We start from the raw sequence: 21038 nt of genomic DNA on the forward strand, positions 1-21038 counted from the left end.
AGATCATGCAGGGACATGGCCCTGTGAGTAACTCTATATATGACTTTATTGAGGTTATTCTATAGCAATCCTACCTATCAGTGTTTGTTCTCAGATTGTCAAGCAAATTTAAATGATGGCAGCTTTATGATAAATAAAAAGGACAAATTATAAAGGACAGTTGAATGTCACTTTGATCTTACAGGAAGCTGGACTGGTATTCTTTGACTTTACCTCCTGAAAAAGATGAAGGATCACTGACATAATTGTTTGATATTTCTAAAGTCTACTTTCTCCAAATTGCTAGCTACTACCGAGATGAATAGAGTACCAAGACTCATCATATCTTTTAAAAGAAATGAGTAATTTTAGGATAGTGGAGAAGCCTAGTGCAACAAGACATAGGTATGCCTTTGCAACCCTGGTGTTATTATTAGCACCATGCTCTAACCAACTGAGCTAAACAGCTGCATAAATCAGTTGATGGGTCAGACATGGCCTGTGGGCCATAGCTTGCCAACCCCTTGCTTACAGGAAAAATAAGCTCCCTATACATTGCAGCTAATGATTTAAGCTGAATAGATGCGCATATTTCAGATTCTAATAAGATGAACCATCAGACCTACCTCAAACACCTAGCAGGACAAATAATGTATAAACTCTCTAAAAGTTCAATCCATTTTTTAAAAATCTAAGTACTTGCAGCCCTGTGTTTCAGTAATATAACAAACATTCCTTTTGAAATTACATTTGTATTAACACAGTAACCTGAGAACCTATTATTGTAGAATTTTAAGCTTGAAAGTGCTTATACTACCTTGTTTTGCCTCCTAAGAAAATGTACATAGGTTAAATGTTGATCATAGGCATGATTTTATCTTTTCAGAGTTTCTTATTCAATTTCTGTCCTAAACTGCAAAACCCTAAGCAATTCCTGAAGCCATAGGGAGGTCCACAAATGACAGTTCTACCTTTTAAAAGCAGAACCCAAATTCTTCAAGGGACAAGAAAAATACCTTAAGACACATCCAAAAATTGAAGATATACTGTTACTAGAATTGAATGAGAATCATTCCTCCCAGTAGAAAATATGGAGGCACAGCTTTGTCTTCAGTAAGTATCTGGATGGACTCTGGTTCACCCTGTAATCCCATATGTCCACCTTTTACTGCAAACATCACTGTAACCAGTCAAGGGACAAAAAGGGAGAAGTGGCATCTAGTTGGCCTCCTTCCTTAAGAACACTCATCCATAGTACTGTCCACCTTCTGTTCCTCTGCTCAAGAGGCACCTCTAAATGCATTTCTCCTTCAGGAAGACAGAAAATACACCCAGCTTTCCTGGAGTGCTTTTTTTTTTTTGCGGGAGGGTGGGAATCAGCAGGAGAAGTATACATTCCTTGCTTCTCATTGAAGGGAAGACAGAAATGACCTTAAATTAGTCTCTAGAATCCAGAACAGAAGCTCTTCTTCCCCCACTGAGGATGTCCGATTGCTGTTTCTTCCACAATAGTGGGCTGATTAGGTGGTTGGAGGAGAACAAGTGATGTCAGCAATAAGAAGGAAATTGATGGGTGCCAGTCCAGTCCTTCCAGATACTCACCATAGGCAAAGATGTGCTGCCTAAATACTTGCATTTGGTTATCAACTGTAGACTTGCATTCACAGTTATAGTTAATGATCCTAGATGCCTCTGAAAATTAGAAAGAGGGGAGGACTGGAGATTTCAGTCTGCAAAAAGGAAAGAAAAATGTCAGAATTAAAGTTACTAAAAAGAAAAGAGAAGTGATTTTTTTTTTTTATAATAAAGAGTTGTGCAGGGTCAAAAGCAAAAGAATCAGCTACTTTTATTTTCTCAATCTTATCTAAATCTACTTTTTCATACAAACAAGAATGTCTCAGGGAAGATGCAGTATTGTATGTAACATACTGGGAGAAAATATGGCATGAGAACCCATCACCTGAAATAGTGACCCACAGTGGGAACAAGGGAACTAACTACTGAAGGTGACCCTGCAGATAGTTTTCCCATGCAATATATTGCACTAAGGCAGCATTTCCCAGACACCCTTTTTTTTTGGATTAAAATTGGTGGCTGTGGCAGCAGGCCATCTCGAGGCCAGTCACAACTCTGGCCCACCCACCTGTCTGAGGCAGTCCACACACCTGACTCGCCTGCCATGCCTTTCTTGTAACTGAAGGTGGGAGGTTGCCCGTTTGATACCTTGATGCCAAGGCTGTAATACACAGCTCTGACCTTCCCTTCACCATGTCGCATGACTCACAGATGTCATCACATACTGGTGACAATTCTCTTGGCCCCTTATTGGGCCAAACTCACTACCAGGCTGAGCCTCTTTGATACTAACCCTAGCAGGGCCACACTCGCTCTGTCCCTTTCTTGGGCCTTAGTTGCACTGTACCTTGCTGAACCTCAGTCTCATTGCCCTATTCTGTATAGCCCTTCAGGACCACCCAGGCTCCCTACTGTATACAGCCCTTCAGGATTCATCCCTTGCGCTCTGAGTCCTGACCTGTATAGACCTTCAGGCCACCCAAATCAGGTTCTACTCTATGATGGGTTGTCAGGCCTACGACCCCACACTTCTCTGGCCTCAGGTGCCTCAAACTTGGCCTACAGCCTACTCAGGCCTCAGGTGTCTGTTGACATGCCTAGACATCTAACTTGGCCTACAGCCCAATCCGACCTCAAATGTCTCAACATGCCTGGACCCCCTATTTGGCCTATGGCCCACTCATGCCTCAGGCATCTCTTGATGTTCCTGGACCTCTAACCTGGCCTAATACTTATTCAATTCTCCCACTAAGCCTCAGTCCCTCAGGTGTTGGGCCTTGGGCCCTCCTGGCCCCTGTGCTGTCCCCCAAGCCTCACTCTTAGGCCTTCAGCCTTCTGGGCCCCTGTGTTGCCACCCAAGCCTAGTGGTTTTCTCTCAGGGTCTGCTCCCCTAGCTTTTCCCCTCCACAGTCACTCGCAAGGCAGTGAGGGCTGACACTTTCTGGTGCCCCATACTCACCTATCTCTAGGGAGGCACAGGTGTATCATTTTCGGGAGACTGTCTTGCCACAAGCAGCCCCCCCACACCATCCAACCCTAGAAGGATGTAGTTTTAGGTCATTCTCCAGGACCACTGTAGGCCTACCTGCCCTGGTCTTTCTTCACCCCCCTCTGGGCTCCTTGATGTTCTTCCTGGGCTGCTCATTCCTGGGCACGCTCTTCCAGCCTCCACTTTATCACATAACCCCCAGTTGCTGTCCCCATCTCTCTCTCAGCTCCTTTAGTTCCATCAGGTGGCTAATTTTCAGCCTCTGTCATTTCAGACTGGTTGCTCACTGACCCCTCACTCTCATCTCTCCCTTGAAACCTAGGGCTCACTTGAGCCTGACCCTGCTCTCTGGGCAGTCAGGGTACCAGAGCTCTCCGCCACTCTGGTCTTCCCCTCATAGTGGGCATACTTTCCCTTCAGCCACTCATGCCCTGGTCCCAGCTTGGGCCAGTCAAGAGCCCCGGGTCAATCCACAGACAGCTGACTCTTTCACTCACTAGGGGTCCCATTCCTCCATAACTCATATGTCTCACCCTGGGCTTGCCTAGAGCCCCAGAGATCTTATATAAAGCAGCCCTTTACTTCACTGGGCTCGTACCGGGCACATGGCTGCAGAGCACTCTGCTCTGCAAGTACGCTGTGCCCTCCCAACTTGAAATACAAAAGAAAGAAAAGTGTCATATTTCACAGCACACTTTCACCACTCTCGCACGCCACCCTTTGGATATCACCGCACTAAGGGGTGATTGATTTTTTTCTCCAAAGACTATTCCCTTCTCCAGAAAATCTTTACGGAGGTCTATAAAAGATATTATTATGACTAGTTTATTTAATTTTAAATATGAGCCTCTTATGGCACAAAACTTTGACTTATCAGTGTTCAAAACTTGGAGGCATGATGATTCAATGATGGCAATTTGTTAGCACTTTTTTAATTGCTTTTGAGGTAGGATAGTTTGAATCCAATTAAACTTCAAATTTTAACGTGTCCAGATATAGCCCACACTACAAAACAGAGATTTAAAGATTTAAAGATTAGAGCACTGGAGGAATTTGTAGAAGTTGGTGTTCTCATTTCAAGTAATTGACAAAACGTTTAAGGCTGTAAAGTTTTACTTTGTATTTAGAAGTATAAAAATGCAAACAGCCTCCAGATTAGTGTGAGAAGTAACCTGTAGGCTTAACTTTTCCTCAAATAATTTCAATGCAGGATTTGAGAGCAAGAACTATCAAAACATATGCTTTTTAAAAAAATTAAGTGTCTCACTTTTAGGTTGTGGGGAACAATTAGATCTACAGATACTTTCAAATATTTCACTAGGAAACATCAACAAAACCTATCGCCAATCATTTCAAGCAGTATTTTAGTGGTTTTTGACACAGTCTTTTTTAAGAAATTGGTCTTTTCATTCTCTAAGCACACAAACAGGCATAAAGATACACTGAGCAGCAAAGAAACCTACATTGATTCTGCAGATAGGACAATGACAGATTCATAAATCAATTAATAAGAACTTCAGAATGAACACAAACATCTTCAGATTATAGATTTAAGAGAAGAACTGCCATTAAGAAGACATTTAGGAGAAAAATAATGAAGGAAAACCCTGTAGGGAGGAATTTAATAGTAGTTGTCACATTCAGGTTTGTAGACACCAGAAAGTTAATAGAGATTATTTTAAATTGGCGACTACTGGTGGCAGAACTGAATTGATTCAGGATATTAAAATAACCACACCACAGGGAAGAGACATGAAAATGTTCATAAAACCAAACTGACAGATGAATAATGGCAGCCAAGAGGATACATGTCTATAGTAATGTGGCGGAGCACCTTTGGGTGCCTGCCACTTTAAGGGCTTGAGCTGGCTATAAAGCAGCCTACAAATGACAACAGAACCAATCAGGTGCTCACATGACACCCAGAAGGCCACCAGATTGGCGGGGGCTTGGGCACTCTGGGTAGAAGACCAAGGCCCTGAGGAACAGAGCTACCAATTACTGCAGGGATGCTGCTGAAGTAACATTGCCCAGATGGAGATCAGCTGCTTCCAGGAACATCCTGGAGGTTAGGTTAGGGTAGGAACTATGAGGAAGGAGGAGGTTCCTAGGGACCTGCTGGGGTCCCAAGCCCTGCAGAAGTGGTTATGGGCCTAGAGCTGTGGAGCCATCCTGGAGAAAGAGGTGGTATGCACAGGGGCCTGAGCAATGGGCCAGGACAGCCCTATGAGAGAGGTGCTGAACACAAGGGCCTAGGGAAGAGCCAGGTCAGCCTAGGACAGGGGCTTAGTTTGTGGACTTATAGAGGGACTCAATGAGTCCAGTGGAGAAAAGGGCTGCTTTGTATATAATCAGTGGGGCATCGGGCAAGCCCAGTGGTAGAAGACTGCTTTATGGTGGGGCCCGGGGGGGACCTCCGTTGAGCAGGAAGATCAGCTGCTGCTAGACTGATCCTTAGACCCTTGAGTAGTCAATGCAAGGGGGCCACAGCCAACAAACTGAAGCCCACTGTGAGGGGCAGGACAGGGCAGCAGGGCAGCAGAGAGCTGCTGATTGGCCCAGAGGTGGGGCTAGGGCCTAAAAAAGGCCAAATGTCCCTCAATGAAGGGGGACCAAGCAGCCCAAGAGGAAAAACATCCAAGAGCCCAGTGAGGGAGGAGTAAGATCAAGGCAGGTAGGCCTGTAGCGGTCCTGGTGCATGACCTAAAACTTCACCCTGCTGGGGTTGGATGGTGTGCTGGGGCAGTCTACAGGAAATGCCACACCTGTCCCTCACTAGTGAAAGGCAAGCATGGGGTGCTGGAAAGCCTCAGCCCCCCCCGCCTTATGGGTGACCCTATGGAGGGGAAAGGCTAGGGAAGGAAAGTACCAGGCTTGGGCGAGAACACAGGGCCAAGAGGGCCTAAGGCCCAACACCTAAATGTGTAGTGGGCGGCCTGGATAAGAATGAGGCCTAGTGGGAGGCTGAAAGTGAAGTCCTGGTTCGTCGATGGACACCAGAGGCCCAATGGGTGTAAAGCCCCAATGAGGGGGTGGAACAGAGGCCCCAGTGAGGGGGCATGTGGCCCAGGCATGTCCACAGACACTTGAAGCCAAGTTTGAGCCAAAGGCTGGGCCCAGGTATGTCCATAGACTCCTGAGGCCAAGTTTGAGCCAGAAGTCAAGTGCAGCCCAGCCATAGAGCTGGGGAAGTTGGAAGTCATTTTGTATGCCATCTGCAAGGCATGGGACATGGTAGAGGGGATGTTGGAGCAGTGTATGCCCTTGCCCTCAGGGCATTAAATGGGCAGCTATTAAATGGACAGCCTCCCGCCTAGAAACAACTATTTTGTTACAACCAAGGTATGAAGGCAAGTCAGGTGGGTGGATTGCTTTAGACAGGTGAGTGGGCCAACACTGTGAGTGGCTCGACATTGTGAGTGGCCTCTGGACAGCTCCCTGTCACAACTGGCTTCACTTTTCAGACTTGCTTAAAAGTGCAACTTTTAGTTAAAAGCTCTTTGGAATAAAGCACCGTTGGGGCGATGGGGTAGAGTAAGGCCCAGCTGACAGTTTGACTCTAGTCTCATCTGCACAATGCTGTTTTTAAGTCTGGCATTGTTTTGAAATGGTTTGACCTTTCAAAAAAAAATCCATACAACTTGAGCTCAGATGCTAGGTTTAGTCTGAATCAAAATTGTTCTGTTTTATTTTTCACCTCACACTCTACCCTGAGCCAAAAATATTAACAACCACAAATCTTCTCTTCTATCATTCTCCATCTGAAGTAGCAAAAACCCAGGTTGTTTCCTTCAACCCAAAGGATAAGACTGGCACAAACAATGGGTCCCTGCATTCCTTTAGTATTTAAATGCTCACAAAGGCAGATGGAACCAGGGCTCCCATTCAGGATTCCTTGCACTTCAACATGTTTCTCCCCCCTTACCTCCAATGGTTTTATCAATTCCAGTAATGAGCTCAGGGATGTGGATGTCAGTACATAGTCTCAACATGAGAGGGGCTTTTCCAGGCAGATTAGATTTCTAGTGTTCCATGGTCCTCTCTATCTCTCCTGTTTTGAACTGGCTCAGGTTTGGTCCCAGGGCTGGGACCAACAATGAGCTGATTGTCCATCCCAGCCCCAGGATCACATGGGAGACTAGAACCAGCTTTTGTTTATCACTACCCCACCACACATTCAATTTATGGAGTGACAGAAACCAGCCACAAAGATATTACACCTCTTTTGTGGTATATTTTTGCAGTTGGTTTTCTGTTTTGTCATACAATTAATTCCTTGAAGATGTGGTAGGGTTACTATTTCAGTACAATTAACAGGTTAACTGTGTCCTGAGGGTAATGTCTGCCAGAAGGCTACACCATAACTTTGCCATCAAATCCAGATGTAGAACAGTAAATAGGTGACATCATCCTCTAACAGCAGATCTCCTGTGGTCTTTTTATGCTTTCTCTGCAAGTGTTATTCTTGGTATTTCTCAAACAAGCAGTTAGGAGAGCTGTCCCCACTTTACAGCACGTCTTTGATGGGATGGAAGTGGAAGTGTGCTAAATTGCTTTTGGTATTTCTTCCCAACTCTAGTCTCTATTTAGAACAGCAAAAAAGCATCAACCAAATGCATATTAGAACAAAAGGCAGTCAAGCCAAGATTGTGGCATAGTTTCAAACAGGAGTGTTCAACCCCCAGCCTGTAGGTGAGATCCAGTCCCCTGTGTCATATAATCCAGTCTGTGGGGCTCCTTATGGATCTGTGGGGAGCTCTGCAGGCCAAGGCTTTGCAAACTAGGTCGGGAGCACACAGAGCCACAGGGCCTGATCCTGGCATGTGGTGGTGGTGCAGGGCTCCCTGGAGCCAAATCCCCACATGTTGGAATGTGTCACAGTGGTGGGACTCCTGGAGCCCAATACTCGCAGGAAGGGGGCTTGTGGGCTGATCCTGGTGTGCAGAGTCCAATTTGGCCCACTGGGCTGAAAGGCTGAGCAACACTTCCAAAAAAGGGGGCACTGTTAAAGCAATTAAATCCTATTGCATCCAAATAATTCTGTGGTAGTTATTTGTCTAAGGACGTCTAGAAAGCCAAAATACCAATTAGGCTATTTTGTTCTTGTGGAAGACAAGGAGATGGTTCAGTTTCTTTAACTAGAATAATTCTGGAGTGTAGAGATTGCAAGCACTCCTTCAGGAACGTTCCATCTGCTTGTTCTGCTTGCCTTCTGGTGGATGGCAGGTTTGAAATACTTTCCCCAGGCTTCATCTATATTGGTTTGTTCTATAGTGATAAACATATTTCAACAACACTCGTACAATCTCAAATCATCTCCTATTGTTCTAACTACTAAATGCACAGACCAATGTACATACAGGATTTTCATACAGTACACTGCTGGGTAAACCCTACTTTCTGTTATATCAGAGCAAAATATGAAGTTGAATCATGTGTTCCAGTGTAGAATTTCTAAATAAAATTTAAATTTCTAAATAGAATTTAGATAAAAACTTATCTAAATTCCCAAATGTTCATTAGTAGTGAACATCACATCAATAAGATATCTTATTAAAAAAAAAAAAGGAGGTCCAAAGTTCTTTTGCTTGCATCACTTAAGCGGACACTTATCTTCATTGTCAGCAAATTGCAAATATATTTTTAGAGAGTGAGTTTTGCTAACACAGCATGACTGCTGTAACTTTATTAAATGAAAGTAACTGAATAACTAGTTAGAACAGGTTGACCTTATTCCACCATTGTGGAGAGCAATAAGTTATTCTCTTTAAATTTATTTGAAAAGTTTCATTAATAGCTGAAAGATAGTGACTCAGACACAAGTAATAAAACGGAAACATTTCGGCCTCCGTCCCAATTTACAATCCAAATTGTTGGATAATTTCATCATCAGTAAGAAAGCCAGCAATTTTCTTTTGCTAGCTGTTAGGCAGGTTAAAAATAATACTAACAAGTTACCAGCAGGCATTCCCAAATAAAAACCAAACAAACATGGAGATGCTTGAATTAACAGCACAAAGGAGTGCTCAGTGTCTTGCTACCATGAATAAAGAGGACATAAAGTTTTTCTTTTTTTTAATGTGAATATAGGTTGTTTTATGCTACATATATGGAAGTATGCCTCCAATGCTCAACAGTGTTAAAGGCAATGGGTCTGAAGAAGCTGAAAAAGCACAGAGCATTAGCTGTCTGCAATTACATATTAAAGACAGATGCCAAACTGGCTTATGAAAAGAAAAATTCACTAGATGGATTGAAGTGTCAGTCTTTGCCCTTTATAAGTGTTACTTCCATCTACTGAGACCATACAAGCATGAAAAAGCTTTATAGTGATGTTTAGATCTTTTGGAGGAATTTTAAAAAAAAGTTGTTACTTAGGGCACTTACATTTTTCACAGTCAGGTCCCTGAAAGCGCTCTACAGCCAGGACATAACACATGTGCATGGCTGCAGAGTGCTTTTAAAATGGCTGATCACATGAAAAAAACAACACTTGACAAGTGAGATATTAGATGAAGGCACCTTAGGGAACTTGTGTGCCCTCAAGGGTTAATTTTTTTTGTGCTTTACAGGGATAGACTGGTGCTCTGTCCAGTACCCCAGCTGGTGTAGCTGTGGGGGACCCATGAAGTGAGGGGGGTTACCTCTTCCCCTCCCTGCCAGGCTTCTTGGTGGAGGCAGCAGTAGGACTGGATTGGTCTGGCCTGGCCAGAGCTGGGGGATGGAATGGGGGGGGAAGCAGAGCACCCTTGCCTTATGGGTTTGGCCTGGCTCCCCCTTATTCCTCAGAGTTGGGGGGTGGGGGAGGGCACAGGGTGAGGGGGCAGGCATAAAGCTCTAAGCAAATGCCCCTGCCATGTGTATTTTATAAAGGGCCACTGGGAATCTAGAAACAATTCTACAGTAGTTGCACTAACAGGTAACTGTTAGGTGTTTTTCTGTAGGAGTCTCAATTGTTTTACATCAGTGATTCTCAACCAGAGTTTTGTTGCACCCTTTGAGATTAATGGGATGCTGTGCAATGTTCATGCTGTTGGGTGTGAAAACATGACATGATTCGCAAAACAAAACAAGAGATTTCAAAGAGGAGTCCATAGTGTCAAAAACATACTGACCTGTTGTGGTCTGAGTTCTTTGCAATTGGAAAATAATGGAGCAATTCTTCTTCATCAAGAAACAAATTAAAACTAAGAACTGACATTTTTGTCTTCAGTATAAATGAGGCGTTTCTTGAGTCTAAAAAGGCTGAGAACCAGTAGTTTACATAATACATTCCTTCAGGTCAAATGCAGACAGACTAATTGCCCATGAAATTAATAAAGGTCTTCTTTTTACATTTGAGTTTGTTCAAGTTTTGGGTGATCAATATTGCTCTTTTGCGGGGAATTTTCCAGGAATTATCAATAAAACAGTAGAATCTGAAGTGTTTTTCAGAGTACAGATTAAGGGGTAACTAGGTCTAAAGTCTTCCGTGGTAACTTCATAGAAAAGGAACAGTTTCAAAATGGTTGGATGATTCTTTAGAAAGGTCTCTATAAAAGCAAGTATTTCTTGAAGTCTGAAAAATGACACTGCAGCATAATTACAATGTCATGGCCTAGGGCATCAGGCTAGCCATACTGCCATGAGTTGGCCTGGTTGTCAGTCCCCAGCTGGCCAGTATGTCTGTTGGGCATGACTTCCTGCTTTTAAGCAGCTACCCTTTCAGTGCCTACCAGAATATCCAACAGGACAGATGCCTTCCTATATAGACCTGGGTATTCTAATGCCCTGTTTCTCATTTCCCAGTCCTGCTGGTTTTTTTCCTGGTTTCCTGGGCTCTGGTTCCTGTTTCCTAAATTCATCCTGGTTCCAGCCCCTCTCTTTCTGGTTTTAGACCATAGCCTGAATCCCTTGTATAACTCCCAACTTATGGCTTACTTATGTGACTGCCCACGTCCAAGTCATATACAGCTATAGTTGCCTACTCTATGCCCCACTTGGCTATTGACAGTGGCCTGGATCCCTGCCACTGTCCCTCTCCTGCCCCAACCTAAAATTCCACCCACAGTGACTACTTATGCCCTAGTCCCTTACAGACTTTGGCCTCCTGATTTGCCTGCTCCTGATACCTTGACTCCTAGATCTATTCTGGACCTTGTTTTCCTGATCCCGTCTGTTCCTGGTTTCCTGAGCTGTTACCACCTAGGATCAAGTCCTGACTGCCTATATCCCTGACAAAGTATATCAGTACTGCTGTAAAGAACGAGTGCCTTTTTGTCGCAGTAATTCTCAGTAAGTTTTAAGCAACACCTTGAAGTTGCAGCTAACTGTATATACTTTTCCTGCTGTTCAGCCAGAGATGTTAACCTATAGCTCACACAAGTCTACGTGTTCTCCCTTTGAACAAAAGACATGGTACATCATGAGTAGGGACCTACCAAAATTGCACTTTTGCAAAAACTGCAAAATCTGGCATTGCCTGTGAAATCAGGCAATGGCTGAGAAATCCACAAAACAAGCCCTTACTGAAATAAAATGTTGGCTCCCCAGAGGAAGTCAATAGTCGTTATGGTGTTGAGTCCTGGCCACACAGTCCACCAGAGAGCAAAGGGGGGCTGCCACCCCTGCCCCTTGCCACCAATTAGCTGAGAGCATTGCCTGCTGTGCAGCCCTACCCCTTTCCATCAATTGGCAGCAAGGGGCAGGGTCACGTGGACAGCCCTTGCAACCAATCATCAGCATGGGGTGGGGCTACCAGGGCCTCTCAGCCAGTTAGAGGGGTGGGAGGTCCCATCATGATCAGCCTGCAAAAAATGGCGGCTGGCCCTGCAATTTCCCTGCAAAATCAGCTGGCTGCCTTCTCACTTTGGGCAGACCCCTAATGATGAGCCACAGGTTTTCTTCATATTCACCATTTCCTGGGATTTCTAGAACAAAAATGTCACCTTTGTCCTGAATCATGCCAAGCAAAAAGGCAAACACCTATCTGAGTTTAGCCAAGTCCTGGGAGCTGCACGAGCCACAGGAAGCCCTATGCTCCCACTGGCCTGGGCCCTGCACCTTTGCTGACCCAGGCTCCATGCTCCTGCTGCGCTGCCCTGGCCCTATGCTCCTGGCAGCCCCAGCCCTGGCACAGGCTCCATGCTCCCACCAGTCCTGGCACTGCACTGTAGTCTCCATGCTCCTGTCAGCCCTGGTGCAGCTTTCCCCACGCCCACTGCTGCTTCCCTACCTGCTTGCCTAGAGTGCTGCAGCAGGGGCAGGAGAAGGAGCCACTGGAGGCCAGGACAGACAAGCAGTTCCCTGGGTGCCTGCAGCTGTGGTAATAGCAACCCTGCTCAGAAGCTGTGCATATTGGCCAGGGCCGGGGCCCTCCCATAGGGAAGAATGGGAGCATAGGGCTCTGCCGTAGTGGGAGCAGGCCAGATATTATTCATTGGTGGGTGCCTGTCTATGGGCTGGATGAAATTGCCTGGTAGGCCAGATTAGGCCTGCAGGTCATATTTTGCCCATCCCTGATGTAGAGTATTGGGTAAGAAAATAATTTGATTTGGTATTGATATAGCTACTCTAAATTCAGATGATTTTAGGTAGCACAAAATGTGCTAAAGAAAGGTGAAACATACTGCAGGTACACTAAATGATAAACCTTTTCTATTTGGCATTATCATTTTCCTCTTCTACCAGAATGCATCCCTGAGGCAAGACTTCTCTAAATTGGGTAAGCAACAAGCACCCAATTTACACTGCAAAGAGCCATCCCTTCCTCCTGGGATACTGCATCCCAAAGAGAAGGCAATGTCACTGGAACATCAACAATCTGCTGAGGCTGTTGATGCAACCAAAACTGCTAATGCCATTCCAATGCTATGTTGTTATACCTTGCCTGCTCTTTCTTGGGCATCACAGATGTCTGTAGATAGGCTTCAAGGCCCTTACATTCAAATATTAAAACTTGGCTCTTACCAGCAAGCAACATATGCTGTAGTTTTATCTCTACTATCAGACTATGACCCACTGACCCATCTTCAGAAAGTCTGTGGAATAACTGACTTCTTGACAGACCACTGGCAGTTGTGAGAAAAGCGCCAATAGGATGATATTTAGATGACCAACACTATAAAATACTTAGTGGCTGACAAATCATTTGTAGAGCTCTATTGTTTCTTGCTGTTGAGAAGACTGTCTGGCTGTCTACCTACCCTGACTGTTTTTTTACAAAACTTTGCACTAGTTTAATCTGTTACTACCTGTGTCCACTTGTCTTTGATTAGGAATTAAGAATGCTATACAAGGAAGACATTTATATGTAAACATGATTTATCCTCTTATTATGGCAGACAAGGTTCTTTGGATGAATCTGGTATCTTTTATTAGACCAACTTAAATAGGAAAACAATTTTTAAGCAAGCTTTCGGGTTCAAAAACCCTTCATCAGGCTGAGGAAGTTTAACTTCAGCCTAATGGTGTAAAATGGGTTCTGCAACCTTGAATGGAAACATATCACCAAGCCTAAATGTGGGAAGAGATGCAAATATTTTTGCCCTTGCCTATATGTTTCCATCAATGAAGAAAGCATGCGCTAAGAAACCTAGGTGTATGATATTTTATCAAAACAGACTTATGTAATAAACATGAAGTCTGATTTGGGGAGTGAAAAAATATACATGATACCATGTGCCCCACAACTCAAAGCATAATCTTACTAGTGACTTTTTTTTAAAACTAGATCAGAATTCGTGACATGGCATCAAACCTGGATTATACCAGGTAAGCTGTTGCTGTGCAACTGAGACATGCTCCAGCAAGTTAACATGTTTGTTTTGTTTTTTTTTTGGGGTGATACTGAGTAGAGATTTATCCACGTTTGCTCTGAGCTCCCCACTGGAAAGCCCAGCAAACACTGTCAGCACCTCTGTAAAGGAAAAGTACTGAAAATCAGCCTAATGACAAGGTAAAGATAACTTCAGGCATGGGAACGTTTGGAGTAGGTGGTACAACTACTAAAACAGTGGTTCTCAGTGATTTTGTGGTAAACAGCCCAGTTACTTCAAATGCAGGAAAACTAGGGCACCTGTTCAAAGCCTTTCCAGGAAGATGGAAGACCTGCACAGGGTAAAATTATGAAACCATTTGGTTCCAATGCTGGGCACATACTTTGTCCTTTAATAAGGCGATTTACTAAAGAATCAGGGTGGACCATGGAGATTGCCCTGGTTGGTTGCATGCTGCACACTCCTTCTGTAGGGTACAATTGTGTAGTTATACATGGCCCTACCCCTGGGCTCTGCATCCTTCCCCGGCTCTAAAGTAAAAATGGGAAGATAACCAGTCTCTGCTGTGCATAAGAAGCAGGGAGGTTATCTGTTGGGAACCCAAAGACTGAGAACTTCTAGGTAGGTCCTATACGAGACTTCCGATTGGAGGGTGGGTCAAGAAGGGCTGAGACTGTAAATCTAAGTATAGGATGGCTATAAAGGGGACTAAGGAGATCATGACATCTCACCTAGGAAGAAGCAAGAATTCTAAAGTGCACAGTGAGTGCAAATGGTTCAGCTGTACAGAGACAAGAAAGTAGCTAGCTGTACCCACTGCTAACCTGAAAAAGTGCCTACCAGTGCTAAAAATGAAGGTACTACAGATGATAGTCACAAGAGATACTCAGTAGGCATGTCTGAGACATTTACTAAAGAGCTAATTAGCTCTGCAGTAAAGCATTACCATCTACACGCAAGATACTATTAGTATGGAATAAACTAATTAATTCCACCATAGGATAGTACTGCCTGACAAGTACTATCTTATGGCAATTATTTACTTTACTTCAAACACAGGTGTAGATGCCGATGGGGATGGCTGGGGCAGGAAGGTGCTTCAGTGCAGGGGCTGCCTGCCAGCTAGCCCCACAATGAAGCACTCCCGTGGCTCAGCCAACCCCTACGCTGCATTGTATTGAGGTGGGTCAGAGGAGCCCTGGGACTCCCTGCCAGCCATGTCTGCTCCGCCCCAGCTCAATATGCTATAGTCCTGGGTGTACATTGCTATAGTCCTGGGTGTACATGTAAATGCGGCACCCAGGAGCAATAATCTCCGGTACAAACTGCCAGAGTTTATTCAGCCACATTAACAGCATATGAAAACGTGCCCAGTGTAACCTATTACTGTAACCATCAGGAAGTTAATTTAATCATGACAGCTAGTTTGCACTAGCCAGGAGACAATACTATACTTATGATCACTTAAGTAGTTGTAGTTTACCACGATGATAGTTTCAGCCCAGGTGGATTTATGTACCTGGCAGGGGAGATCCCCTTCTCAGCCTTGAATGACTTTGTGTAGTTGAGGGTAGAGACCTGTCCATTGCACTGTAGGTAGACACCCCTGCAAGAGTTTACTATAGCCTCCCAAAGGGAGGCTTAAGGCTCCATAATTTATAGTGATGGTGGACTGTTCTCAGGCTCTCCCTCTGGCTTGCTCCTTGGGCCTTTTGGCTAGGGGAAAGCAAGACTAGGGGGCATCTGAACTCTAAGACCTTTAGGCTTGCACGTCAGATGTCTGTCATGGATTGGGAGTACCTGAAGCCCCAGGCTGAAGAGTCTGGGAAGTAGGATACTGGCTGTTGGTAGCGCCACACAGACTTGTATGAATTTGGAACTGTTCTGGTTAATTTGGCCTGACACACAAAATTAAAATAGATGTATTTTCCCCCTCCCTCCTGCAAGTCCGGTTAGGGTATGGAGTGCATAGCCAGGTGCCCACATGGTGCAGTGAAGAGAGAGAGAGAGAGAGAGGGTGTGAGTGTGAGTGTGGAGTGTGAGTGTGAGTGTGTCAGGTTGGCACAGTGTATACAGCCCCCAGCCACTCAAAAGTTGGACAGCCCTGTTCTATTATACTGGAACATAGTTAAAGGGCCATCTTTACTAGATGACATTTTTGGTTTTTTTCTCCAAGCCCTATTCGAATTTAAACAAATATGGATTACATGCATCAACAGTATTTTAAAAACTTCCTTTATTATATAAGCTACCTTAAAGTCCAGGAAAATAAAAGGCATCAAAGACACTGAGAATCAAAGCTGCTTACTTCTGGTCATCATAGCCTTCAAAATTTTCGGATGACTTCCTGTCATGCTATTTTTATTCATAGACTAGAAGAGAAACCAAGTTTTCCTGCTTTTTCCATACAGAATATAGTTTATCAACTCTGAATAAAATGGTAATTGAACTGAACTAGTTGAATAGACTGAAATACAAGTAATAATTAATCTGTAACTGCAAAAAGTAAGTATGGCTGCCAAAAGCCAATTTAATCAGTTCAAAGTCTGGTTCTAGGTGCTTACCTATTTACAACCACAACTTCACTGGTATAACTTTCTTTAAAACTTGTCCTGGAATAAAATATTCTAATGCTACATTTCAGTTTAAAATGTGAAGTTGGATATTCATTTATATCTTTTAAGAAGTTTGACATTTTAAAAGCCCCCACAAATTAATCAAATTTGAATCAAAGGGATTAAAACAGATTTTTTTAAAAAGTTGATTCTTTTTTGTACTTTTATTGGTTTTATCTACCCTGTCACGCAATCTTTCCACTAGACTGGTAGTGAGAGATGGACCTTGGATTTAGCCTTGTGGGGACTAACTTCTTACATTAAACCACCTACATGCTTAAAAAACTACACTTACATGCCATATGTAACTTTCTCCTAATAAGCTTCTTTTACAAGCAGAAAAGAAGGTTAGCATCAGAGATGGGGCAAAATGAATATCTGGCAGATCCAAGTTAACTAACACAGAAGACTTCTGTGAAAAAAGCCATCCCCTGACAACATCTACAGGGGTGGGCGGATGAGAATAGGATGGGATTCAACACCAACAAGTGCAAGGTCATGCACCTGGGGAGGAACAATCAGTACCATACCTACAGGCTGGGGAACTCCCTTCTTGTCATTACAGAGGCAGAAAAGGATCTTGGAGTCATCATAGATGCCAAGATGAACATGGGCCAGCAGTGTAGGGATGCAGTCAGGAAAGCCAACCGCACCTTGTCATGCATCCACAGATGCTTCTCAAGCAGGTCCAAACAGGCTAAGGGTTGGCCTAGTGGCCTGTTACAAACTAGTCAGAGGGGACCAGCAGGCATTGCGGAAGTCCCTGTTCCCCAAGCACTACCAGGAGTGACCAGGAATAATGGTCACAAGCTGGCAGAGGGTAGATTTAGGCTAGATATCAGGAGGCGCTACTTCACGGTCACGGTGGCTAGGATCTGGAACCAATTTCCAAGCAAAGTGGTGCCTTCTCCTACCTGGGGGTCTTTAAGAGGAGGCTAGAGGTATACCTTGCTGCGGTTGTTTGACCCCAGTACTTTTTCCTGCCATGGCAGGGGGTCGGACTCGATGACCTGCTCAGGATGAGCAAATTGGATGCTTATCTTGCTGGGATCCTATGACCCCAGCTGACTTCCTGCCCTTTGGGCAGGGGGCTGGACTCGATCTCCCGAGGTCCCTTCCAGCCCTAATGTCTATGAAATCTATGAAGGTCCCTTCCGACCCTAGAAACTATGAAACTATGAAACCAGTTCATGCAATGTCTGTCTCAGACCCCTCGCTGCTGGTTTAAGATAAACCATCCTCACATGCTCTCTGGGCTGGAACTCCAGAGACTGTGGGCTGCTTCCCCCTCCCCTCATCACTCCCTGCTAAGGAGGTATTCCCCCCTCACCTCTGCCTTGCTGAGGTATCTGTGTATTAGCTAGAAGATCACACGCTGGCCATAGTCTGTGCTGAACCAACAGATAGAATCAAGAAGTAGCTGGTAATGTCCCTCTGTTGTTTTCTTAATGGTGTCATAAACACTGAGTTAGGGGTGATAAAATACTGTTATCAATTCCCTGCTGGGCTAATCACAGCATCCTCCCAGAGCTTGGCCACACCCCCTTCAGCTCCATGCTGTGGAAGGGAAGGGAAGACTGCTCTAGTGCCCCCCCAGCTTCTAGCCTGAGAAACGCAGGCATGTGCCTGCATTTCTAGGATGTCTGTCCATACAAAACTGATTTAGTTTAGCCAGGTTAAATTCAGGCTCAACTCTTTTTGAATGTCTGTCCCTAGCCATATGAAGAGCTGCCACTGTTTTGATTACCATTCCTGTTTTGTGAAGGGGGTAACTGACTATACAAATCCCAATGTGAACTATCTCCAGCATAGTTAACCTGGATTTTAATTTATCCTAAATGTTGCTACTTATTATCTTAATGTGTAACATAGAGCCCAGGAGCTCATTTAGTACAATTTTATTAGACTTTTCATTAAAAAAAAAGAGACGGTTTCTGGAAGGACACTATAGTACAAACAGACTCTAACAATATTAAAAAAAAAAACCCCAACCTTCATAATAGCTGCAACTATGTCCTTCTTAAGTATAGTTGCTGGAGATTTCACACATAAATAATAGCTTGTTCTGAAGTGGAAGTTTCACCTCCTTTTATTTATCAACTCCCTAGCTGATCATGCAGTGAAGTCATAATGGATAAAAGTAAACTGAAATATTTATTTGGGGGATGGGGAGGGGGGAAGAGAACAAAAGTCACATACATAATGGAAGCATCACTTCAAATCTCATAAAATATGGGACAGAAGGAAAATGTTTAATTACTTTTACTGGCAAACCAGACATTAAAATGATGAAATTCATACATTGTTTTTTCTAGTGAAAAAATTAAAATTTAATTCTAGAGAACCAGAAGTATGCCTGGGAGGTTGAATGCTGAAGTCCCTCCTAATCAGAGGACCACTTAAAGCATTGTTCCTCTTTGCCCAAATAACCTACATTTGAGATCTTGCCAGTCTGTTAAGCAAAAACAAACAAAAAACAACTGTGATATTTCTTTGGTGCCATCCTGTTTGAAGAAAACTGTGGACAAAGTCCTGTTTCCCTGAATATTACAGAAATAGAAGTTTCCTAGCTCCTAAAATTGGTCTACCCTTCTGAAAAGTACAGCCAGAGAGTCTTGCTGCCTTCTTCCAAGTCTATGTTCAAACTGCTTTCTCTGCTTTTAGATCTCTATCTACAGACGGCCATAGTCAAGGCCCTTGCCCATGCATTTGCTGTCATTGCCAGGGAAACTACTTCTATTCCCCATGTTCTTGTCTTGTGGCCTGGTGCCATGGTTGGCAGCTTCTGTTTTTTTCAGCTGCCACTACAAAGGGGAACATAATTGCTCCTTTCATTTTGTCTGTCACTAATCTATAGATCAAAGACTCATTTGAAAGCAGTGATTAACACTTTCCAGAATTACTGTTTTTCAAAGTTATGACTTACTTGGCCTCATTGGAGAATGTGCTCAAAATTAAGATTGCCTGCAGAGCAGATAGACAAATCAAATATCAGTATCAGCAAATTTCCCAGATGTTCACAACCTCAGAAGACTTCAGACCCTTAAGTTGCCAAAGTTGTTCTCAGTCAGTCATAGACACGTACATGAAAAAATACAACCAGAAACAATTCCACCACCAATAAAAGTGGAGGTAAGGGAGTGGAGGAGATCTGTGTTCGTTCATCACTTATATTTATGACAATTTTCCTTGATGGCTCAAGTGTCTCAGAGGTTTAATATAGAAACCTAAAGTATTCTGAAAAGGGAAGTCTCTTTATTGCATAAGTACCCATCAATGATCTGATGTGAGCACAACTCCCCCACCCCCACACGCACAAATTTTGGGGACTTGGGTATGGTTTCATTTTTAAATGAACAGATGCATCTACAATAGGATTTGAAAGGATGTGCTAATGAAAAACTAGCACAAGACAGAAGTAGTATGAGAAGCCAGTCATTTCACCTCAATAATGTTCTGTGGGAGTGCTTCTATTGGGCACACCTGTTCTATGAAACAAATTTCATTAGTAGTCTATAAAGAGCCTAGGCACTTAACTTATGGCTTACACTATCCCAGGGGAGTACACTGTAGGCAACTATTAGTAGCTCCTATCTTGTGTCTGGGTACAGAACATGCTATTTGCAAGGAGTAAACTGCTACCCTGAAGTAAACTACAGACATGATGCTAGGGCAAGTTTCACAGGTGCAGTTTTACCCCAAATTCTTTCAGGATTATTCTGCATTGGACTGAGTACTGTTACTGTAAGTTGTTATATCATCTGTCTGTTCTTTATCTGTGCCAGTGTTATAAGTCAGTTGCAACACTATAAGCATGTAGTGTGTCAACACCCTAATTCTACTTTATGGGTTTTTTGCTTTAACTTAAAAAAGTATGGAAATGGCGCTGAACCTTTTTGGCTAGTGGGCCAGATAGACAGTGCCCAGGCCCTCCATGGACCAGATTTGCCTAGTGGACTCAATGTGGCACCCAGAGTGGGTGCTGCAGGGCCCCTGCCATGTGGAGGGGAGCAGGTAGGCGGGGTGCAGCCTGGCCCAATCCAACTGGGCAGAGAAGAGGGCATGGCTTGACTCCAACCAGGCAGGGTGGAGAGAATGGGAGCATAGCCCAGCCATCTGTCTGCTCCCCCTCCTCCTCCCCAGCATAAGGAAGGGGGCATGGCCCAGCCCCAACCTGGCAGGGAAGAGGGAGTGGCCCAGCCCCATGGAGGAAAAGTAGTCATGGCTCAGCTCCGACCCACTGCTCAGGGCTTGAGATTCTGGCAGCAGGTAGAGGAGGCAATATTAACTGCTGCCGCTCTTCCATGCCAAAATTTCCTGACCCATGGGGAGCCCCAGAGGCCAGATTCCAAGGCTTTGTAGGCTGCATGCGACTCACAGGCACAAGTCTGAGCACACCTGCTATAAGGTGTTTCATCTGGCTCCTTGTTTTCCTCTGTTACTCCATCAGTTACTCCCTCTCTTATGTCCCTCTATTCCAAGAACTCACTACAAAGCTTCCCCACACCCACTCTCCATATGAAGCTTTCCCTTCAAATGAGCATCTGTTACTGCCCCATAGATCCATCCTCCCCTTCCTCCATATTTCTCTATAGGACCCCATTCTTCTGGCCAATCACGATG

At 44.2% G+C, this 21038-nt stretch overlaps 1 protein-coding gene across 1 annotated transcript in view; it reads right to left on the bottom strand.

Moving 5' to 3' along the window:
• NFATC3 (nuclear factor of activated T-cells 3) overlaps positions 1-21038 on the bottom strand; it is a 152609-nt gene that overhangs the window by 99274 nt on the left and 32297 nt on the right. The gene's annotated exons all lie outside the window — the stretch shown is intronic.

The sequence above is a fragment of the Crocodylus porosus genome, unplaced genomic scaffold (assembly GCF_001723895.1).
Source record: "Crocodylus porosus isolate Cpor-Errol unplaced genomic scaffold, CroPor_comp1, whole genome shotgun sequence".
Classification (NCBI taxonomy): Eukaryota; Metazoa; Chordata; order Crocodylia; family Crocodylidae; genus Crocodylus; species Crocodylus porosus.